Source organism: Prionailurus bengalensis, chromosome D2 (assembly GCF_016509475.1).
Source record: "Prionailurus bengalensis isolate Pbe53 chromosome D2, Fcat_Pben_1.1_paternal_pri, whole genome shotgun sequence".
NCBI classification, from domain to species: Eukaryota; Metazoa; Chordata; class Mammalia; order Carnivora; family Felidae; genus Prionailurus; species Prionailurus bengalensis.
The window spans coordinates 55022259-55043499 of NC_057351.1; the positions used below are offsets into that span (position 1 = coordinate 55022259).

General features: G+C 37.3%; 1 protein-coding gene and 1 non-coding gene across 5 annotated transcripts in view; both read left to right on the forward strand.

The window, feature by feature from the left end:
• The first annotated feature begins 537 nt into the window (after positions 1 to 537).
• The window catches only part of ZNF518A (zinc finger protein 518A), a 28522-nt gene continuing 7818 nt past the window's right edge, over positions 538 to 21241 (forward strand). Inside the window, exons 1-3 of one of the 4 annotated variants that reach the window (XM_043597107.1) lie at positions 538 to 865; positions 3355 to 3440; positions 18743 to 18893. The gene's annotated coding sequence lies outside the window, so the exon portion shown is untranslated. Of the gene's footprint in view, positions 866 to 1022; positions 1419 to 3354; positions 3441 to 4312; positions 4856 to 18742; positions 18894 to 21241 lie in introns of those variants that run through there. The other 3 variants (XM_043597108.1, XM_043597109.1, XM_043597110.1) reach the window with 3 other exon arrangements.
• Positions 20665 to 20767, forward strand: LOC122493574. The gene has a single exon (XR_006299935.1). It is a non-coding gene; the product is annotated as a U6 spliceosomal RNA (small nuclear RNA).

Here is a 21241-nt window from a genome sequence, read left to right on the forward strand (position 1 = left end):
CACCTCTGCCCCAGATTTTTTTAGTGTTTGCTATATATATATATATACACACATTATATATATGTATATATATATGAAGGTATATATATGTAAGTTTATAATATGTAAAAAGTGAAATTAATAGGTCGGCTTTCAGAAATGCTCTACAAGAGACAAGGGGAGCCATTCCGGCCTTTGGGAAAAACCCAATCATAATATTAATTGGCCTCTTTGTCCAGCTCAGTTGTGTGATGTTGTGGAAGGATTCCTTTGACGGGAATGAAATCTCCCTTGTTGTAACGACAGTTTTCAGATCAATTATTATATATGTGCACGTTTGGAGTTCAGTATGTCTTCCTGAGGGTCTTGGGCAGCTTCCTTCATTGATGTGGGCTGCAATGGCTGCTAAAACCTGGGAGTCAAAAGCAACGAGGAGGAGACGCCATTTGCAAAGCCGGAAATGATTAAAATCTCAGGGTTGAGACCATTCCCAGTTAGTAAGGGCTTGCCAAGACCACAGTTCCTGCTTCTGGTGTCTACTCTGAAGAGCATAGAGTAGAGGTTTGTCTACCCCAACATGGGCAGTAGGATCTCTGCAGCTGCTGGAGAACACAGGGGGAGGGTGAGTCACTGGCGTGGCAGGCATCGGGGAAGCGCGCTAATTTGAGAGGTCAGCGGCAAGTCCAGCTCAATGGCCTAGTCTCGCCAGGCTAAGGCGCGAACCCTGCCGGCCTCCGTCCTCTTCCGCTCGCTTCAGGTACTGCCCGGCGGATCCCTCCGCCGCAGCGTGCGCTACCGGTAGCGCCGCGATCGGCTTTTCGGCAATACCCGGATGGAAGCGTAATGGCCGCCATCGGGGACTCGCAGGCAATGGGGACCACGACAGGTATTCCCTATGAACGGGGCCGCTCAGACTTGTTAGGATGCCGGGACTTCTAGATGGCCGGCCAGGGGGCAAAGTGCGAGTTTGTGGGGGTGTCAGGGTCCCCTGAACCGGCTCAGGGATCCGCCTCTCGTGATAGGAAGCGCCTGCTAAATAGTCCCGGCTATTCAGCGCTTCCGCCTAACTTGCCGCAAAGTTTTTCTAGAGAAGTGGGCTCTTTTACCCGGCGCTCCTGCAGGCTGCTAGAGCTAGCCTTCTGTTTCTTAGCTGGGTTTGCACTACGTTCGGACTCTTTGAACTCCACACTCTCCCACAGCTTAGGAGCTGGAGCGGGAGCGCGGCGACAGTGTGCCTCCGCGCGCCCGAGGGGAGCCGAACCCCGGAGGAAGGGGCGGATCGGGCGCGGTGTTTGGGACGGAGCGGGGCGCGCGGCGCTCGAAGCACCCACTCGGCGCGTTCCGGGGCTGGTGGAGACAGCATGGGCAGTCCTGCGGCCGCACCCCTCGAGCTGTAGATTCGCAGGCCCACGGCAGCCCGACTCGACGGCGTCCCCATTGTGGGTCCAGTTTGTGGTCATTGGAGGTCTTTTCTTGCAGATACGCACAGCTCTCTGGCGCGCGCTCTCTCCTCCAGAGTTGGCCACAGGCGCCCTTCCTTGCAGACCCCAACCACACCCAGTGGCAGATGGATTTCTTTGTAACTGGCTTTCTCACTTGTAGGGTCCATTTTGAGTCTATTCTTAACATGGTGTCCTCATTGTCAAGTAGACAGTCTCTTCCTAGATGGATATGGTAATGGAATATATGTAGGGTGAATGTATATGAGGTAAAATGTTGTAACTTAGGAAGAGCAACAAAACAGATGTGGTAGCTTTAAGGTTCAGAATACAAAAGTTTAGGCTCAGTTTTCTTTTTAGGTTTAAATTTGGGGCGTTTAGTGTTTGTGATCTATTTTAGTGAAAACATTCGTTTAGTATGTTTGGATATCAAAAGTCTAAAAAAACACCAGAAAAATAAAATAAGTCAATATTTAAGGAATTCGTAAGAATGCTTGAACTTTGTGTGGCTGTAGCAATGGTGAAACAAGACGCCAAACTGTACATCAGGGTAGGAATTTCATTAACTAGAGCGTCTGTGTGTTAGGCCTAGTTTACTGTTTGTTTGTTTTTTTTTCCTTTTTTCTTTTTTATGCAGCAAGGGATCGGATTTGAGTGTACTCTAAAATTAGTATCCTCAGGTTGAACAGATAGAAACCACTTAAATCGATGCAATGGAATACCCTGACCTCTTTTAACTGCAAATCCGTAGAAATGGATTATCTTTCAGCAAAACTATATGTTTCTGATATTCAAGAAGAAAGGCATTGCATTGTATTAACATTTTTCAGGCGTTAGCATTTCATGAGTATGGTAAGCGTAGTAGACCCCGTTATTTTTGTTAAAATCCTCATAAATAAGATGATCCCCAGGTTTAGAAAATTGTTAACAAAAGGGAACGGAGGGATAAAATAAAAGTATCTAACCTATATTGCACATCCAAATTTTTCTTTATTTTTTGCAGTGAAAGTAAGTATAAATACCAATTCAAAACGTTTTAGATATGGTTTTATGGAAGGGTAAAAGGATCAACAACCATGATGAATACCTACTATGTGCATTGATAATGTATGAGCTTTTAAATGGTTGAGATTTTTTTATCATCACACTTAAAATCCTATCCTATTCTCTGGTAATAGTATGTTGCGGTCCCAAGTTTTTATATCTTGAAGCATTCCAGAGGATATATTTTAGCATAAATACACAATTTGACTTTAAAACATACTTTAAACATGTCATTTAATGTACTTTTATTCTTTACTTTTCTGTTTGGAATTGTTCTTACTAAAGCAATGTTTGCTTTAGATCACTTAATACAACTTTTTTTTTGATGATAAAAGACTTGAGGGTTTTTTTGCTCAGTTCCTTTGGGTACTCTACTAAAAGTTTTGTGATAAAGCACTATATAAGCAGAAGAAAAGAATTGTAATAAAGTTGAAGTTTTTATTAATTATCTGATCCCAGGTGTGTAGAGGCTATGAATGTTTCAGTTCTACATGGGGTATTGACTTTACATGGTCAGCAATATACATGGGATACTAGCACAATGAGTATTAAGAGGTAGTATTTTGGTAGTAGGATATCTGGGGTGGAATCAGATCTAGATTGTTCTAAGATTGTGATATTGGGCAAGATTCATTTTCCTGATCTTGTAATAAATGAATTGGATGGAGTCTGAGCTCCCTTCTAAGCTTTGGGTTTTCTGATTTTTATAAATTTATGATGTTATCATGGAGTAGCAATGATGGGTTATTTGCCTAAGGGCAGAGAGGTTTTTTTGTTCCTTTCAAATTTAAACACATAAGTTGAATATGAAGCATAATTGAATCACGAGTATAAAAAACATTTTACTAACAGTTTATGCAGTCAGTTTTAAACTCTTGGTCTTCATTTCCAGATATCATCTCTTCTTTTGACCACTGTTCCTGATTGTGGCTTTGTCCAAGCATTAAATTGCGTGCCTTTTGTTCCTTGAAGAAGGAGGTATGGTAAAGATTGAAGTATTACAGTATGTAGTCTATTAAGCAGTAAGTTAATATGTTTTGATATGGGACAAAAAAATAAGAGTTATGAGTTTTCATAAGTTATAGTTTTATGTTTGGCTTAAATAAAAAATACAGGTTTCCTTTTAATGTTGGCAGAAAAGGTAGTTTTGGTTTCCTAGTTTGTTATTTAACATTTCATTAGAAATCTAAAGATAATTTAAGCTGTATTTTTCTAAACATAAAGACAACATTAAGGGCTTCTGGGTAATGAACGATGGAGACATATATGGTAGGAAGATGTTTTGAAGTTGTATAAATGACCAGAAGAGTGTTTGTGTTTTGCTCTGGTAAGTATAAAGTAATGCTCCTAAAAAAAACCCCCGATATTTATATCATGATTAACGGCATCTACATTATGAATCAGGAAAGATATTTGGGAATCACTGTGGAGTTATGACTTCAGGCAATCATCTGAATATCCTGGTGTGAACAAAAAGAAGGGGGAAAATCTGCCATCGAATCCATGGTATTGTAAGGAAAGCTTTGCAAACTCAGTGGAAAATATTGTACCCTTGTACAAAAATACAGTTTATCTACCGTGGAAGCACAGTTTTTCTTGCTGTTTGTTTTGGGTAGGTACTGGGATACCACAGTATTATAATTCCCCTCACCAAATGCAATAAGTATACCCATAAATATAACTCTAAATTAGAAATAAGATTATGTACGGGACACCCGGGTGGCTTAGTTGGTAGAGTGCCCGACTTCAGCTCAGGTCATGATCTCACGGTTCACGAGTTTGAGCCCCATGTCAGGCTCTGTGCTGACAGCTCAGAGCCTGGAGCCTGCTTTAGATCTCTCTCTGCCCATCCCCAGCTCACTCTCTCTCTCTCTCTCTCTCCCTCTCTCAAAAATAAATAAACATTAAAAAAAATAAGATTATGTATATAACTGCTAAAAAAGTGGAAGAGGACTATACCAACTGAAATTATTACTTTACTTATCATAACCATGTTTTGCCATGAGTTTTACTAGCAGATGGTTTTCTTTTCAGGGTCATTTTTCACAAAGGCAGGAATGTTTTATTTTATTAGAAGTTAATATCTAACAACTACAGTGAGTACAAAGCAACAAAGCTTAGATACCAGGTTATTATTTATGTTCATTTATATGTGTAATTTCTTCCTACATAACAATTGTTTGACCTCTAACTGAATTAGGTTTGCATGGGTACTGTATTTTCTGAATAAAGTAAATGCTGAGTGCTAAGAATTTTCTTTACTGTGTTTGATCCAAAATTCTCAGAAGAAGTTACACAATGAAGAGTGAAAACTTCAAATGTAACGAAGTAAACAAGAGGCTGCTGTATGATGACTTACCAAAATGATTTGGATTATTCCATCTTGAAAAATTGTGAGCAGAGTCTGACTAAATTTTAAATTTACTTTTTATTTTTTTAAGTTTACTTATTTTGAGAGAGCACGTGAGAGAGAGAGCATGCAAACAGGGAAGGGGGCAGACAGAGAGGGAGAGAGAGAGAATCCCAAGCAGACTCTGCACCTTTGCAAGGAGCCTGATATGGGACTCGAACCCATGAACCATGAGATCATGACCTGAGCCAAAACCAAGAGTCAGGCGTTTAACTGACTGAGCCATCCATGTGTCCCTGACTAAATTTTAAAATCGTGATCGGTATGACTGCATGAAATAGGTATCAGAATTAAGTTGCATGACTTGAAGCTTAGGATAATTAAGTAGGTCTCACATGGGTCTTATTTTAAGAAGTGGTAATAGCCAAAAACAAATATTGGCTTTGTGGAAAGTCTAGTAAGTGCAAAATGTGGTAAAATCGTCACCAATTCCTAATTAAAATTGGGTTGTTAGAGGTTATAGCTGGTAGAAAAAAATTAGACATATATATGTTTTTGTTGGCCTTGAACAATGTGGGGGTAGGTAGATTTCCAATTCCATGCAGTTGGAAATCTGTGTGTATTCTTTTGACTCCCCTAAAATTTAACTGCTATAAGCCTTCTGTTGATTGGAAGCCTTACTGATAGCATGAACAGTTGAATAACACATACTTTGTATATGTATTAGAGGCTGTGTTCTTAAAATAAATGAGGATAAAGTAGGCTAGAGAACAGAGAGTGTTATTAAGAAAATCATAAGGAAGAGAAATATATATTTGTAGTACTGTATTGAAAAAAATCTGTGCATGAGTGGACCTGTGCAGTTCAAAGCTGTGCTGTTCTAGGGTCAGCTGTATGCTAATTTGCTCAACTCCGTATGTCTTCATTTGGGGAATCATCTCTTCGCCTATCATGTGTGGTTGATAGGCTGCCTGTCAGTCGTATACTCTTGTAACCCAAACCTAGTCATCCCTATTGCAACAGTGATTGCGTATTGATCCAGCAGAGCCAATTAGAATCCTGTGACATTGATGTATGAATGCTAGGAGAAAGATGCTCCCTTTTTTCTGAAGTTATTAATCTGGGTGTTAGTAGGATTCTTATTAATTAATTCAGATTAACTCTTATTAATCTGGGTGTTAGTAGTAGGGTGTTAGTGCATTCTTTCCCACGTGTATAAGAACCCCATCTGTAGTAGGAGAAAGTGAAACCATAAATAAATGGGAGATAGGTTGAGGTAGCATGCCAGTTGCAGTTCCAGGGACTGTGGTATGAGATATCTATGGTTTTCTTTTGATTCTGTCAGCTACCCTGGTCCTTTCCAGTCCCATGAGCCAAAATTTTATATATAAATTAGTTTGAATTGGATTGCAGCAGAAAATGTTCTGATGAATATTTGGCCCTTATGAATTTAAGGTCTATAGCTTCAAGTTGACCACGTCCATCTACAATTTGCCCTTTTTTTCCTCCATACATATTATGAAGAATGCCCATTATTCATTCATCATTCATGTATACATTTAGTCCTTCATTCAGCCTACAAACATTTGTTGAGTGTCTACTATGTACAAGTATGTGCAGCTGCCTGGATAGTCAAGGATTGTACCTACTTGCTGAGGATGATGGACTTCCTTTAATGTAGCACATTTTTATATACTTAGGTTACACAGGTCAACAAGAGTGTGTTGAGAATAATCAGTGCTGTGCTCAGCATTTTAGTAATATGAAAGAATAAAAGGAATTGTTTGCCTTCAAAGTGTTTACAGTTTAGTTAAGGAATCCAGATTAATGTGTATGAAATGACACAAACAACAGGTAAATGCATATACATTCATGTAGTCTGGATATTAAATCTGAGTTCTGATAGGAAATTAGTGAGGGCTAGAAGGTTTCTTCAAGGAGGTATGAGTGCAAATAGGTTTTAACTTATGAGTCATTTTGATAGGCACAGAATAATTGAGGAAAGGATGGAGTTGAAAATGACTAAGGACTGATCCAAGATAGGGAGGAGATTGGTTTGACTGTAACGGTTTGTATTTTGGGGAAATGAGAGGTAGTGATAATAAGGTTGACTATTTTAGGTAAATCCATGTATGAGGCATTTGGAAAGCCAAACAAATTTTATTTTCTGTTAAGGTGGAGATTGCTTTGAATAAAATGTTTATATTTCTTTGGTGCCATTTTTGTGATGCTAAGGTGCAAAATAAGTGTAATCAAGTGATGTAAATTTACTTGTTGTGGAAAACATCTTGTTATATTTTCTGCCTTGGAAATTTTTTATTTTTATTTAAAAAAAATTTTTTTTAACATTCATTTTTGAGATAGAAAGAGTGAGCGTGGGAGGGGCAGAGAGAGAGGGAGAGACAGAATCTGAAGCAGGCTCCAGGCTCTGAGCTGTCAGCACAGAGCCCTATGCGGGGCTCAAACCCACAAACCGTGAGATCATGACCTGAGCCAAAGTTGGAAGTTTAACCGACTGAGCAATGCAGGCACCCCTGCCTTGGAAATTTTTTAAAAACAATCATTAATTTGCGGTGTTGTTCTGTTTTATACATATTATACACATATATATAAAATTGGTTTCTTTCTTCTTACCTGCCCCTTTTTGAGAGATCCCATAGTAACAGTGGCATAACCATACCCTTCCTCTAGAGAAACAGCCAGTTCAAAACTAACGTTGCAATAGATGTAAAAGCATTCTGAAAGAGATAAGGAATTAAATTAATGTTTGATTGCTCACATAACAATTGTTTTGAGCTCCAGATACTAGGAATGACGTATAGGTTAATGTGTCATTCTTTCATTAAATGCTGTTGTTAACTTCACCTTTTTTCGATAACCAGTTAGCTGATATTCAACTCAAGAGAATTAACATTTGGAACATTCCTGTATACCAGGGTTGGCAAACTTTTGCCGTAAATGGCCAGGTAGTATATATTTTAGGCTTCGTTGGCAGTATGATCTCTACACCTATCAGCTGCTGTTGGAACACGATAGCAGCCATAGACCATATGTAAATGAACAAGTGTAGCTATGTTCTAATGAAACTTAATTTACAAAAAGCAGCAGGCCACATTTGGTGCACAGGGTGTTGGTGTGGACCACCTGTCATAGATTTAATGAGACATTTTATGCCACAGCTTCTCATAATCGCATCTTCCCACTATCCTCCTCTCTAGTAACTATGGATCAGTTATCTTTATTATTTTCTAAGTTTACCTCTCCTACTTGTTCACTTTTTTTTCCTTCATCATCACTTTTTATCTTTCTGTTATATCGTTTTCATAAGCACGTAATCATACTGTAATTTCTCCCAGTTTAAAAAAACAAACAAAAAATAACTCCATTTCAATTCCTTTGTCTCTTGGCCTTTTATAGTAAAACTCCTTAAAAGGGGGCACCTGGGGGGCTCAGCTGTTTGGGCGTCTGACTTGATTTCAGCTCGAGTCATAATTTCACAGTTTGTGAGATTAAACCCATGAATTATTGTTAACATGTCTCTGCTGGTGATGTGGAGCCTGCTGGGGAATTCTCCCTCCCTTTCTGCCCCTCCCCTGATTGAGCACACTCTCTCTCTGTCAAAATAAATAACCATTAAAAAAAAAAGTTATCTGTACTGCATCTATATCTCCCTTTTTTTCCTCCCATTTTCTCCTAAATCCATGCTAGTCATCCCTTCTATATAACCCCACTGAAACCATTCTAATCAGTGTCACCAATGGTCTTGACATTAAGTCCAGTGGTCAATTCTCAGTCCTCATCTTACTTGAGAGAATTGATCAATACCTGATCCTGGAAACACATTGTTCACTGCTTTCAGAACACCACTCTCTTTACTTACCTCATTGGTCATTCCTTTCATCCTTACCAGCTGGTTCTTTCTCCTCTTTTTCCTCTAAATGTTGTAGCATCTTGAGGCTCAGGCCTTGGACTTCTCTCTTTGTGTACTTACCCCTTGGTGATTTCATTCAATTCTATATACATGAATACATACACACACCAGTGATTCCCAAAATTTTATCTTACATCCAGACCTCTATATTCTGCATTCAGCTACACATCCACATTTCCACTTGGCTGTCAGCTAGATACCTGAAATTCCACTAAAACTGAACTCTTGATATATATTCTATACTTATTGTTCCCACTCTGTCTTTTCTGTATTAATAAATAGCAGTTCATTTCTTCATTTGCTGAAGTTGGAACTTTGGGAGTTATCCTTGGCATGTCTCTTTCTCACAGACCAAGTGGAGTCTGTCAGCATATCCTTTGGCTCTGTCTTCACAGCATATCCACGGCCTAACCATATCACATTCTCTCCACCAAGCCACCATCATCTCTGACCTGGATGTTGTAGTGTAATTATCTCCAAAGTGGTCTTCTTGCTTTTACTCTTACTTCCTTCCCAAATACTTTGTTCTTAACATTGTAGCCAAAGTGATCTCTAAAAAATAATTCAGCTTATGTTACTTCTTTACCCCAAATGTTCCAGTAGCTTCTCATCTTGTTTATAGTAAAACCAAAGTCCTTGTAGTATCCCTCAGGCCTTGTGTCAGTTCCCTCATTACTTCTTTGACCTCATCTCCTACTGCTTTCTTCCCTGTGCTGTTTTCTTGTTCTAGGCCTACCGACCTTGCTCTTCTCTGAACATGCTAGGGACGCTCCATACTCAGGGTGTTAGCACTCATTATTTCTTTTCTTGGAATGCTTTCTGCCTCAACGTTTTAAGATCTTGGCTTAAATAAGACTTTTTCAAATGAGGGCTACCTGACTTCATATTTAAAATTGCAACTCTGATTCTGCCTATTTTTCACCATAGGTATTTATCACCTTTGAATATGTTACACATGTCATATGTAATAGGAATTTACTTATCTTGTTTATTATCTAAATAGCTAGTAGAGTGTTATGTCCATGAGGGGAGGGATTTTTGTCTGTTTTATTCATTGCTGTATTCTCAATACTTAGAACAAAGATTGGCACAGATTTGGTGCTAGCTACATGCCCAACACTATGCCAGATGCTGGTGGTATAGCAAAAAACATGACAGATGTGTTCCTTATACTTATGCAGTTTTTATTTCAGTGGTAACGACAGATAGAAAATAAATTGTCAAATATATAAAATATTGCCAGAGGAAAAAAAAGTGTTATAAAAAAGAAATACAAGGAGCTTAGAGAGTAATATTTTTCTGGTTGAGAAGCAGTGCTTTATATGTTGGGGAGACCCTTCTGAGGTGATGACATATGAGCTGAGACCTAAAAGATGAGAAAGATCTAGGCATTTGAAAACTAGGAGAAAGACCAATTCAATTCAAGCAGGGAACAGCAGGTGCAAAGGTCTGAGATAGGAAAGGAGTATTTGAGGAACTGAGAGGCTATCTGTGGTAGCTTGCTGGAGTGCATTTACAGATGAGGAAATTGGTATGAGGTGAAGTTTAGGAGAGAGGTCCAGGACCAGATGTCACTGCTCCTTGTAAGTCTTGGCAGAGATTAAATTTTGTTTTAAGTGCTTTGGGAAGCCACTGTAGATTTTAAAGCAGGGAGCGTTGTGATCTATTTTATATTAAGATCACGTTTGCTCCTGTGTGGAGAATGGATTCACAGGAAGGTGGTGGGCAAGAGAGAAGCATGAATGCCAGTTAGGTTATTTTAATCCAAGTTATAGATGGCAGTGGACTGAGAAGATGGTGGTGGAGGTGGAGAGAATTCAAGATGTATTTTGGAGATAGAATTGACAGGACTTGCTTATGGATTAGTGTGGGAGTAAGAGAAAGAAGGCGCAGAATGATTCCTTCATTTCTGGGATGAGTAACTGGATGGATTGCGGTGCCATGTTACTGTGGTGGGGCATCCTGGGAAGTGGAGTTTGTTTCTGTCCTTGAGGCAGGTGCTTTATAGAGCCAGAGAAAAATGAAATAGTTTATATTGTTTTGAGAAGCAGAGGGGAAATGGATTACATGTTGATACATGTTCTCCCAATCGAATAGCCATAAATCTTGATTCCCCCCCCAACCATGTGTTCCAAAATCTTAAGTAAACTCTGCCTATTCTGAGTTACTGCCACAACAAAATGACAAAGAAGAAAGGCACGAGAGATGAAATAACCTTTCTCCTTCCCATACTAAATTTGGTGGTCTTTATTTCACTTTGGATAGATTACTTTGATTTTTGTCCCAATTCCTACATATTGAAAATGTGATTTCTGACCATGTGAGAGAGAACGTGCACGTGCGCGTGAGCTTGTGTGTGTGTTTTAAATCAAATTCTATTGCAGCAAAAAAAGTTTACGTGATCTGTAACGTTTGCTATTTGCTCTAAAGTCATTTAATCTGAAATCACAGGAAGTCAGATATTTGGGTTGCAAATAAAAGAATGAGTCGGGAGTGTGTTAGGACCCGGTGTACCAATCATCTTGACTTTCGTGAGGCATAAATGAAAAATATAAAATAGAACTTCTCTTTAAGGGAGGTAAAACTTAAAAAAATGAAATGATGTAACTATAAAGCAGTGTAATGAAGTGGTGAACAATGGCTGTACTTTAAATGGATATGCAGAGAAGGGAGAGATTAATGTATATTGCAGAAGGTTTCGTGTGCCTATAGGAGGTAGAATTAGACAGGAAGTTTGACTGGTATGGAATGAAGATAGAAGGGGATGACAAGCCTGGTGAGAGGAAGCAGGATGAACAAAGATAAATAAAAGTGTATGTGTAGGTAGTGGATAGCATCTTAGATATTGGGCACTGTACCTTATGGATAATGAGCAGTCATCATCTCAGTAATAAGAAATAAGATTAAGGGGTGTTTGGTGGCTCAGTCGGTTAAGTGTCCACTCTTGATTTCCGCTCAGGTCATAAACTCGAGGTTTGTGGAATCGAGCCCGGTGTAGGACTCTGCGCGGACAGTACAGAGCCTGCTTGGGATTCTTTCTCCCCCCACTTTCTGCCCCTCCCCTGCTCATGCTCTGCCCCTCCCCTGCTCATGCACAGAGAGAGCATGACAGCTCTCTGCCTCTCTCTCTCAAAATAAATAAATAAGCTTTAAAAAAAAAAAGATGAACCTGAACTGCTTCTGTATTTTAATTTTTCCATTTTGTACTCCTTCATAATTGTATCAGTGTCACTAGCCTACCTGAGTGGTACATGGCTCACATGTATTCTCGCATTTTGAACATTTCTGAATCTGTACTTCCTTACATCTGCATATTTAACTCTTTATTTTTCTTTTCTGTTTAAGTTGTTTATTAGGCCACAAAGATTTGGAGGGAGCTGGCTTTTATTATGTGTGCATATGTATACAATATGTATGTGTATATATACATATATACATATATATATACAAAATAGATACACATACACATATATATGTATTGTATATATGTGTGTGTGTGTGTGTGTATATATATATATATATATATTCTACAAAATTTATTCTTTCACTTGTTTAAAATATGATAGGTATTAGGGGCGCCTGGGTGGCTCAGTCGGTTAAGCGTCCGACTTCGGCTCAGGTCATGATCTCGCGGTCCGTGAGTTCAAAACCCCGCGTCAGGCTCTGTGCTGACCACTCAGAACCTGGAGCCTGTTTCAGATTCTGTGTCTCCCTCTCTCTCTGACCCTCCCCCCGTTCATGCTCTGTCTCTCTCTGTCTCAAAAATAAATAAACGTTAAAAAAATAAAAATAAAAATAAATAAAATATGATAGGTATTATTAGCCCTGTAGGTGAACTTTTTAAAAACTTAAAAAACAGCTATAAAAAAAACTCAGCCCAGAGTGTATGTTTCAAGTCATGAAAAGATTATTGTTTTGAAGGCGTTATATGGTTTTGCTTTGAAAATATGTTTTAGGGTTTTTTGTGTTCTCTTCTAGATCCCTTTTAGACAGAACTTTACATTTTTTCAGTAAGCTCTACTGATGCATGCTGCTTTTGTTTTACCTCTAGTTATATATTCATATGACTGTTTTGAATTCAGTTATCTCTGTAGAAAAAATTTGGTGATTCAAGGAATGAAATTGTTATACAAAATAATGACTAATTATATTAGTCTTTCTATCTGTGTAATGTGACAAGTTAGGTTACAGAGCTACATGCTAAGTTACAAATGGGGCAAAGCTAAAATCAGAATTTTTTAGTTCTTTGTTTACTGTTTAAGCAACTGGAATGTAATAAAGAGCATATAGATTCTTCCTTTTTATACCATTTCAATAAAGGTAAAGACTGTAAAATGTCTTTGCTTTTTAGTCTGTTGTAGACAGCAAACGAAACTCTAAGAATGACGCTTTTTGATTTATTCTATTCAAATGTTCTTTATCCTTGGTGTTTTACTTTGGGAATCATCTTTTTAAAATTTTTCTGTGTGTTTCTTAATATGCGAACACTGCCAGTTCTGTGGTTCCTTACTCTTTATGTGGATTGTCACTTAGTTCTCTGATTTTCCAACTTCTATTTTTACTGTCTCCAATATATCTTGCTTTCTAGTAGCATTCTAATAATATTTCTAAAATAGTGCCTTTATAACTTCTCTCTGCTCATGGGCTAGCCATGGCTCCTGGTTACCTTTCATTTCAAGTTCAAATCTGTCCTCTGTAGTCTGTTCTCACTTAACCTCCCTATTATACATTTTCTCTGTGATCTCAATCCTGCAGTGCCATGAGAGAAAAATGCCTTTCTTCAGTGTTACTCCATTTTTCTGGTCTGGATAGCCTTTGCTCCTTTCTTGCAAGTTTAAGTCCTTTCCTCTTTAAAGGATCATCACAAAACCTACCTTTCTGTGAATTAAATGCAGTCAGCATTGATCTATCAACTTAATGCCTTAAGAGTCTTTAGTTACAAGTAATAAAACTAGCTTAAGCTAGTTTAAGTTAGGGTAATCTGAAAAGGAGGAATTTATCTTAAGGATACAGATTTCCTAGAATTCAAGGGCAGGAATAGATGCAGGCCGCAGTAAAGCCTTGGTGGTAGTAACATTGCCCTCTTGGTTCACTCTGGAGTACTTACGAAAGCTGATGATTCTCTCCCTGCTGTTTGGGTACGTTTGTCTTCTGTTATGCCATGCTGTCATTCCCTAAAAGAAATTAATATGTTGTCAGTAGTTTAGGACGTATCTTTCTATAGATTTGTCTATGCTTATGCAAACATACCCTCATACTATCTTTTCTCCTGACATGAAAATGGGGATCTTTCCTCCTAATTTAAAAATGTGTTATATGCCGTCATCTGCAACTTCCTTTTTTAAAAACAAACAAAAAAATTCACAATGAAATCAATTCAGTACGTACATCTTTTTGTTTATAATGTTTTCATGTGGATGGATGTTGCATAATTAATCATTTTCCTACAAATGAACATTTAAGTGATACCGATACATATGTTGTACTTTTATTTATGTAAGATGGATTGTTAAAAGTGCAGTTTATGCGAGTATACTTAGACAATGTGTAGGAAATTTATTATTTTCAAGGAAAATATAAATTGCCTAAAGTGGCTCAAGCAGTGGAAACCCTGAAGAGCCCAGAAACTGTAGAAGAGCTTGCAAAGGTTGGAAGGCCTAAAATCTAAAGAGGTACCAGGCCCATGTGGTATTTTTGGTGCAATCGTGTAATTTTAAGGAGTAGGCAATTTTCATGTTTAGTGAACTAATTCCAGAGGAGATGAAATTGTGGAAGTTATTCCGATTTCATTTTACATATTCTCCATAATGCCAACATCAAAACTATTAAAGATAGCAGAAAATTCTGAATAAAATTTTGTCAGGTCAAAACCAGCACTTTATTAAAGAAAAATATGCTTAACTAATATAAAAACAGTTCAACATTATACTTGCTGTTCATTTCATTGTATAGTATACAGGTTTCCTTCACTATCTGAAACAAGAGTGGTCCTATGAAACCTTTTGTAGGCTGAAAATGGTATAAAGTGAAGAAACAATTACCATTCCTTTGGGTGGAAAAGTTTTGGGTGTTCTCAGAGCCAAAAAATAACCTTAGTCTTAGGCTTTTCTGATATCTTGAGGCATATCTTGTTGGTGGAGGCAGAAATAATTGCGATAAAAGCACAGATGCTCACAAACACAGTTCAAAGCTATGGCCATGTTGAATGCTGACATGTTGATTTGTAGTTCCTGGGGAAGGAGCTTGGTGGTGCCACTCACTGCTTGGGGTGTGCGCTGCCTCTATATAAGAGCTCGCTGCAAACAAAGGCTGAAAGCTGTTTCTGCTCTTTACCTTTTTTTGTAAAACCATGTCTTTTGGTCAGCAAAAACATACTAATGTAGGTCTTGTAAGTGAAGTGGCATAATGCAAACTTTTTGAAAAGTGAACTTTCAAAAAGCAGGGGATACCTGTATAAAAAGAAATAGTTGAATTTAGATCGTTACAGTTTTTCCTATTTCTTTATCTTTTTTCTTTTTAAAAAGTTTTTATTTTTTTTTAGTGTCTTTCTTTTAACAGTGTATTGAGATCAGGAAGCATATTGGTTGATTACCATTTGTTTTCTATGTAAAATACATAAAACTTTTTATGAATGTATAACTGCATTCGTAATTGTTACTCTGGTAGTGCCAACTTTTTTACTTTTTTAGGTAACATCATGGCTCACAAATTCTTAAATAAGCAAAAAATTGCTTCTCAATAGCATGAATTTATATACCATGAGTGACCTCTAATAGCATGATTTTATATTCTTTGAGCATTATGTTCGCCTCCAACTTTATGGCTGATATACAGTCTTTTCTGCAGAGGTGTGATTGGGTACTTGTGTACTGATGTGAGGAGTGTAGTGTTGAATGATACCTATTTTGTTTTGATTTCCACCCTTTAGTGTCTACATCCCACAATTTTGTGCTGGCCTCAGGTTTGTTCAGAAAAAACTCAGTTGGTTTATGGCAGAATTCACTTGCTTTGTTTGAGAATTTCAAAATTTTCGTGGCTTCGTACCACTTTTTGATAAAGTTTCATAACTGTGGTCTAGATGCAAAGAGGTCATTCTCCTCACATCAAAATGTAAGCTGTTTGCTTATGCTGTGATAAGGAGGTATGCCAATGTGGAGGCCGTAGTGATCCAAGGACAACATTTTAAGAAACAGTGACTTAGGATACACTAGTAATCACTATAAACATTTTTATGTGTGTATTCCTGACTTCTTACTATGAGTCTGTATGGGTCTATGTCTCTTCTGTATACACCTATTAATTTTTGAGCAGATTAAACCCTAATATGTCTACTGTTTGTTTCTTGTTTTTTTTTTTCATTGAATGCATCTTGGATCTCTTCCTATCAATAAATGTAGGTTTGCAGTATTGTTTTTAAAACTGAATAATATTCCATTAAATGAAAATACTATACTTTATTTATTTTACTATTTTCTTTAATCTTTTTTTTTTAAAAAGCTTATTTATTTTGAGACAGAGAGTGCGCACACACACACAACTAGGGGAGGGGCAGAGAGAGAAGGAGAGAGAATCCTAAGCAGGCTCCCCACTGTCAGCGCAGAGCCCGATGTGGGGCTTGATCTCACAAACCATGATATCATGACCTGAGCTGAAATGAAGAATTCGACACTTAAACTGACTGAGCCATCCAGGCTCCCTGTGAAAATACCATAATTTACTTATTGGTGGACATTTTGTTATTTTTGATTTTGTGATTTTGTAAGCGATGCTGCAATGAGCATGATTATTACCTTTAAGATACCTTTCTAGAAGTGAATCAGTAGTTCTATACTTGCTTTCCAGTTGTGTATATTTTCTTGTATATTAAAAAATATATACTATTGTGTATGTAACTATATGTAACATAACTATGAATTGTTTATAATAAATATAAATGAATATATTACATAGCAAACTGTTCTTTGTAAAGATTGTATCATTAGTATATCATAGTGACTCTGTTACTAGGAAATGAAATTTTAAAAACGAAGGCATACAAAATACAAGTCAAAATGTTTATTATTCGATTCAACAGATATGAATTTAACTCTGTCAATTTGCTACAGTAGTTTCTAAATGCTTACTCTCAGTTTCCATACATACGTCGTCATGGACTAGTGACAGATGTTTTATGGACCATCGGCAGGACCATATTTTTAGTAGCACTATTTTATTTTGGCCTAGGAGTCAGCGTAGAAGGGGGCAACAGGGGCTGGGGTGAGGTTTATATTTCATCCATATACGGTCATTTAATCCTCTTTTGATATGGTACCCACTCTCTCACCTGTGTCTGGTATCCCCTGTTTAAGAGAGTGTGTTTACTTTTTGCAGAGAATAAACTGCTGCTGTGGTGGGGAAATAGCAGTTACCTAGCCTGGAGTGAGAAAGGGAATCTTGGCATCGAACCAGAACTCAAGCAGCTTTCTCCAAATTTCTCTTTGTTTTAGCTTTCCCCTCCCTTCTTCCCATTTCATAGTTACTTTGTACTTCCAGTTCCTAAGCCTTTCAAAGATTCAGAGTGTAAAATAGGTTAGTTCTTAGCTTTCGCCACTGTCTGTCTGGGATTCAGTTTTCTTGGGTCTGCGGGGTCATTTACTAATTTTTCTGCTTTCCAGCATTTAGGAAGTTGTTGCTATTGTCATGTTTCCTGTTTCCTATTAATTTTTCTTTAAGGACTCCTTACCTATTTGTCATGTTGTGAATGTTCCCCTCCTCTAGTTTTTTTTGCTTTTCTTAACTATTAACAAAATACTTACTTTTATTTCTATTTTGTAGATTTTGTTCTTGACAGATATTTCTTCTATAACACATTATTCCTTTCTTTTAGTCCTTGTTTTTCTGATTGAAATTTGATTTTTCTGAAGTATTTACTTGAAACTTTATTCCAGAAAGAGTACACGTATAGCGTATTCTCTAAATCATTTTGCACATCTAAAATTGTGCTTTTCCCTCATGCATTTTCCTAGGTATAGAATTAATTCTTTGGTTAATCAGTTTTCCTCAGAACTCTATATATTCTAACATTTAGAATTGTGACTAAAATGTCTGATTAATATTAATTTCTGCTTAAAGTTGGCATTGTTGATGAAAAATAAGATACCTTTTTAGATAATTCTCCCTCTACCTTTTTTTTTGTAGCATTTCATTTTTTCTTTTTAAACTAAAAAATTTGACTAGGATAAGTTGTAAACATTGAGGTTTATATTCTCTTCTCACTAATCTTGCTTGGCTTTTGAGGAACTTTTGATTTTGAAAATTCAGGTCTTTAAAAAAAAACAACCCAAAACTCAAGATTTTTTTTCTTGTTTTCAAAATCATTATTTCTCTGCTATCTGCTACTTTTTTCTCTCCTTCATGACAATATGTTCTTAGTTTTCTTTTTTTAGTATATCATCTCAGTTCTTGCTAAAATTGCCAATTACTACTTGATTCTTCCCCTCTAAGCCTTCTTTTTCCTGCAGTAGTGGCTTTCATGTAGTTACTATTTTTCATTGCTGAATGGGGGAATGAGGAAGGGTTTCTCAGTGCTCAGTTGTTTTCTCTTTGTTGAGCTGTTTCAGCTAGTGATGTTTCTGCCTACTCCCCTCCCCACCTTTTTTTTTTTTTTTTTTTTGAGAGAAAGAGAATCTTAAGCAGGCTCCACACTCAGTGCAGAGCCGACATGGGGCTTGATCCCACAACCCCAGGATGGTGACCTGAGCCGAAATCAAGAGTCGGATGCTCACCCAACTTAAGCAACCAGGTGTCCGGAGATGAATTCTTTAAGAATGAACCAATTTTTTTTTTCAGTTTTTTAGTTAAAAGGAGGTGAAAAGCTAATGTAATTTTTTCCTGACAGCTTAGAGATAATTTACTTATGTCGATAAAGGACAGAACTGTTAAACAGAGGAAGATAGGCATGGATAGAGGAAGATTTATCTTTGTTCAGAAATAATTTTCTCTTTATATCTTTCTCAACAGCTGGTGCTAGCAACTCCCAGCTCGGCCCCTGGACCTAGCTCAAAACTCTGGATTCATTCTCTTCCTTCCTGTACCTCAGCCCGAGCTTTCTGTCTCCCCAAAGGGTACCACATGATCTTCCTCTCAAGTCCTCACTTCCTCGAATCCCAAGGTATGTAGGGAAGGAGTAGGCTGAATTATGTCCTTTACTTTCTTACGGCATAATAGATGCTTATTATACGTTAGTTAAATGCATGTCCCCTAGTGAAATTCTTCCTTGAGAGTGGTGCTTGGCAGTGAATTAGCATTTGTATTCACTCTCCTCTCTCTGGACTCTATCTTAGCAAACACGTTGCAGTATGTGTATGGAATCTTTTTCTAGTTTCTTGTCATTTTGTAGGTCTTATTTGTATTTTTTGGTTTGTGTTTCAGTGGGCAGTTGGAAGAAGGAAATCAAACGGCTTAAGTTGCCACCTTGATGCAGGAAACTCTTCAGGTTACTTGAAAGGGCCAGGCATACTTTATGCAAATAGTATTATTTCAAGGCTTGATGAGATGTTGGTTAAGTCTTATGAGGTAGTAATATGTAGAGAGAGGACAGTAGTTTCAATGGCAGATTTAAAATCAGTAATCTTTTTGGTAAGGTAAAGATTGAACTGTAGTGAAAAGAGCATTAGCTAGTAGGTTGGAAGATTATAATTCCTCATTCTTTTTTTTGTGTTTTCTGATGTGTTCACAACACAATACATTTTTTTGCCCATAGGTGGTAACCATATTGTAATTTGCTACCAGGTGTCGTCTTTGATTGCTTCCGCATACTTAGGTTGAACATAGTTGAAGACAAATAGATTTTCCCCATTTCAAATTTGAGGGTGAAAAACCCCAAACTACCTAAAATACACAAACCCCCCCAATGCTGTATTGTACATGCCATACATTAAATATAAAAAAATATTGATACTCAGTATTGATTACTTAGCAGTTACTAAACTTAAGTAAAAGCTAAGTGGATTTCTTAATAAGGTGGTCCCTTTTATTAATTGTTTTGCCTATGAGGAAAGGACATGCACTTTAATGGATGGAATTTGTGAACTCTGTTTTGGCTGCCATGTATCCCACTTAATTATTTTCTATTCTTTGTGTCCTGGAACGGTGAGGTTGCTGAAATGTCAACTCTGAACAAGCAATGTATTCATGTATATGTCCTGCCTCTTCCTTTAGACTGTAAGCTGCAGTAGGGTAGAGACCATGTTTTTGACTCTTTCCATAGCACCCAGCAAAATGCCTCACCATCACAGTTGTTATTTATTAGTAAGTTTTGGTTGGTTGACTTGTTTAAAATCCTATTTTTAAACTGGTTGCCAGACTCTGGGGTATGTGTTATGTTATAAGAAAAATTTTAAATTGTACAGGTATTTTGAAATGGAATTGATGATATTTAGAAATCCTATCAATCTATTTTTAGCATTACCTATATATTTTTGGACACATGTACTGTTACCACAAGAAACAATTTGCCTTTTATAATAAAACCCACGATATAGTCTCCTCTTGATTACATGTATAATAGAAAGGCTTGAGTATGGATGGTCCAGAGTGACCATAATATGATATTTAGGCAAATGGGGAAGAACCATTATAGGTGTTCTTAAAAGTTTCACATGTTTGAATCTCACCCTCAGATTCTGGTATGGGGAAAACTCCATAGGTGATTATGATGCTGGTCACTGTTGAGAATGTGACAGTCTGCAGGGAATCTTCTCAGTTGGTGTGGAGTATCCACCAGGTGTCGTGAACTTTCTTCTGGCCATTTGTTAGTTTTTCTTACTTTCGAAGGAAAAGTTTTTACATTTAGCTTTAAATAATATAGTAAATTTTTAGTAAAAATTTTAATAATTTACTGAGTTAGACACAGTCTGTAAAAACATTTAGGAAACCAGTGTGTGCTTTGGCAGCACTTATACTAAAGTTGGAACAATACAGAGGAGATCAGCATGGCCCCTGTGCAAGGATGACACGCAGATTCGTGAAGCGTTCCGTATTTTGTGCAGTTCCCGAGTGTCCTACCACCCACGGCAGATTAACTCTGAGGAAATGATATGAGTCAGAGGATGGTGTGTAGCACTGAATAGTGAAATTCTGATTTTTCACTATTAAAAAAAAATTCAGTAGACTGGTACCCTACTAATGAATTATCAGTTTAGTATTTATATATTTGAGACTACTAAAGAATGTGTTTTTTAGACCCAACCGAAATTACTAAGTGTGAGAAATATTAAGAGTCTCTTAATATGTAATGTGATGTAACTTTTATCTATGGTTTCTTAATAAAGGACTTCTGAAATAGTAATGTTTCTTGTTACTTAGATTAATTGAAAACATTTTTAAAGTTTTTATTTATTTGATCTCTCTGCCCAATGTGAGGCTTGAACTCACAACTTCGAGATCAAGAGTTGCATGCTCTTCCAACTAAATCAGCCAGGTGCCCCTAGATTAATTGAAATTTAAAGCTGAGACCTT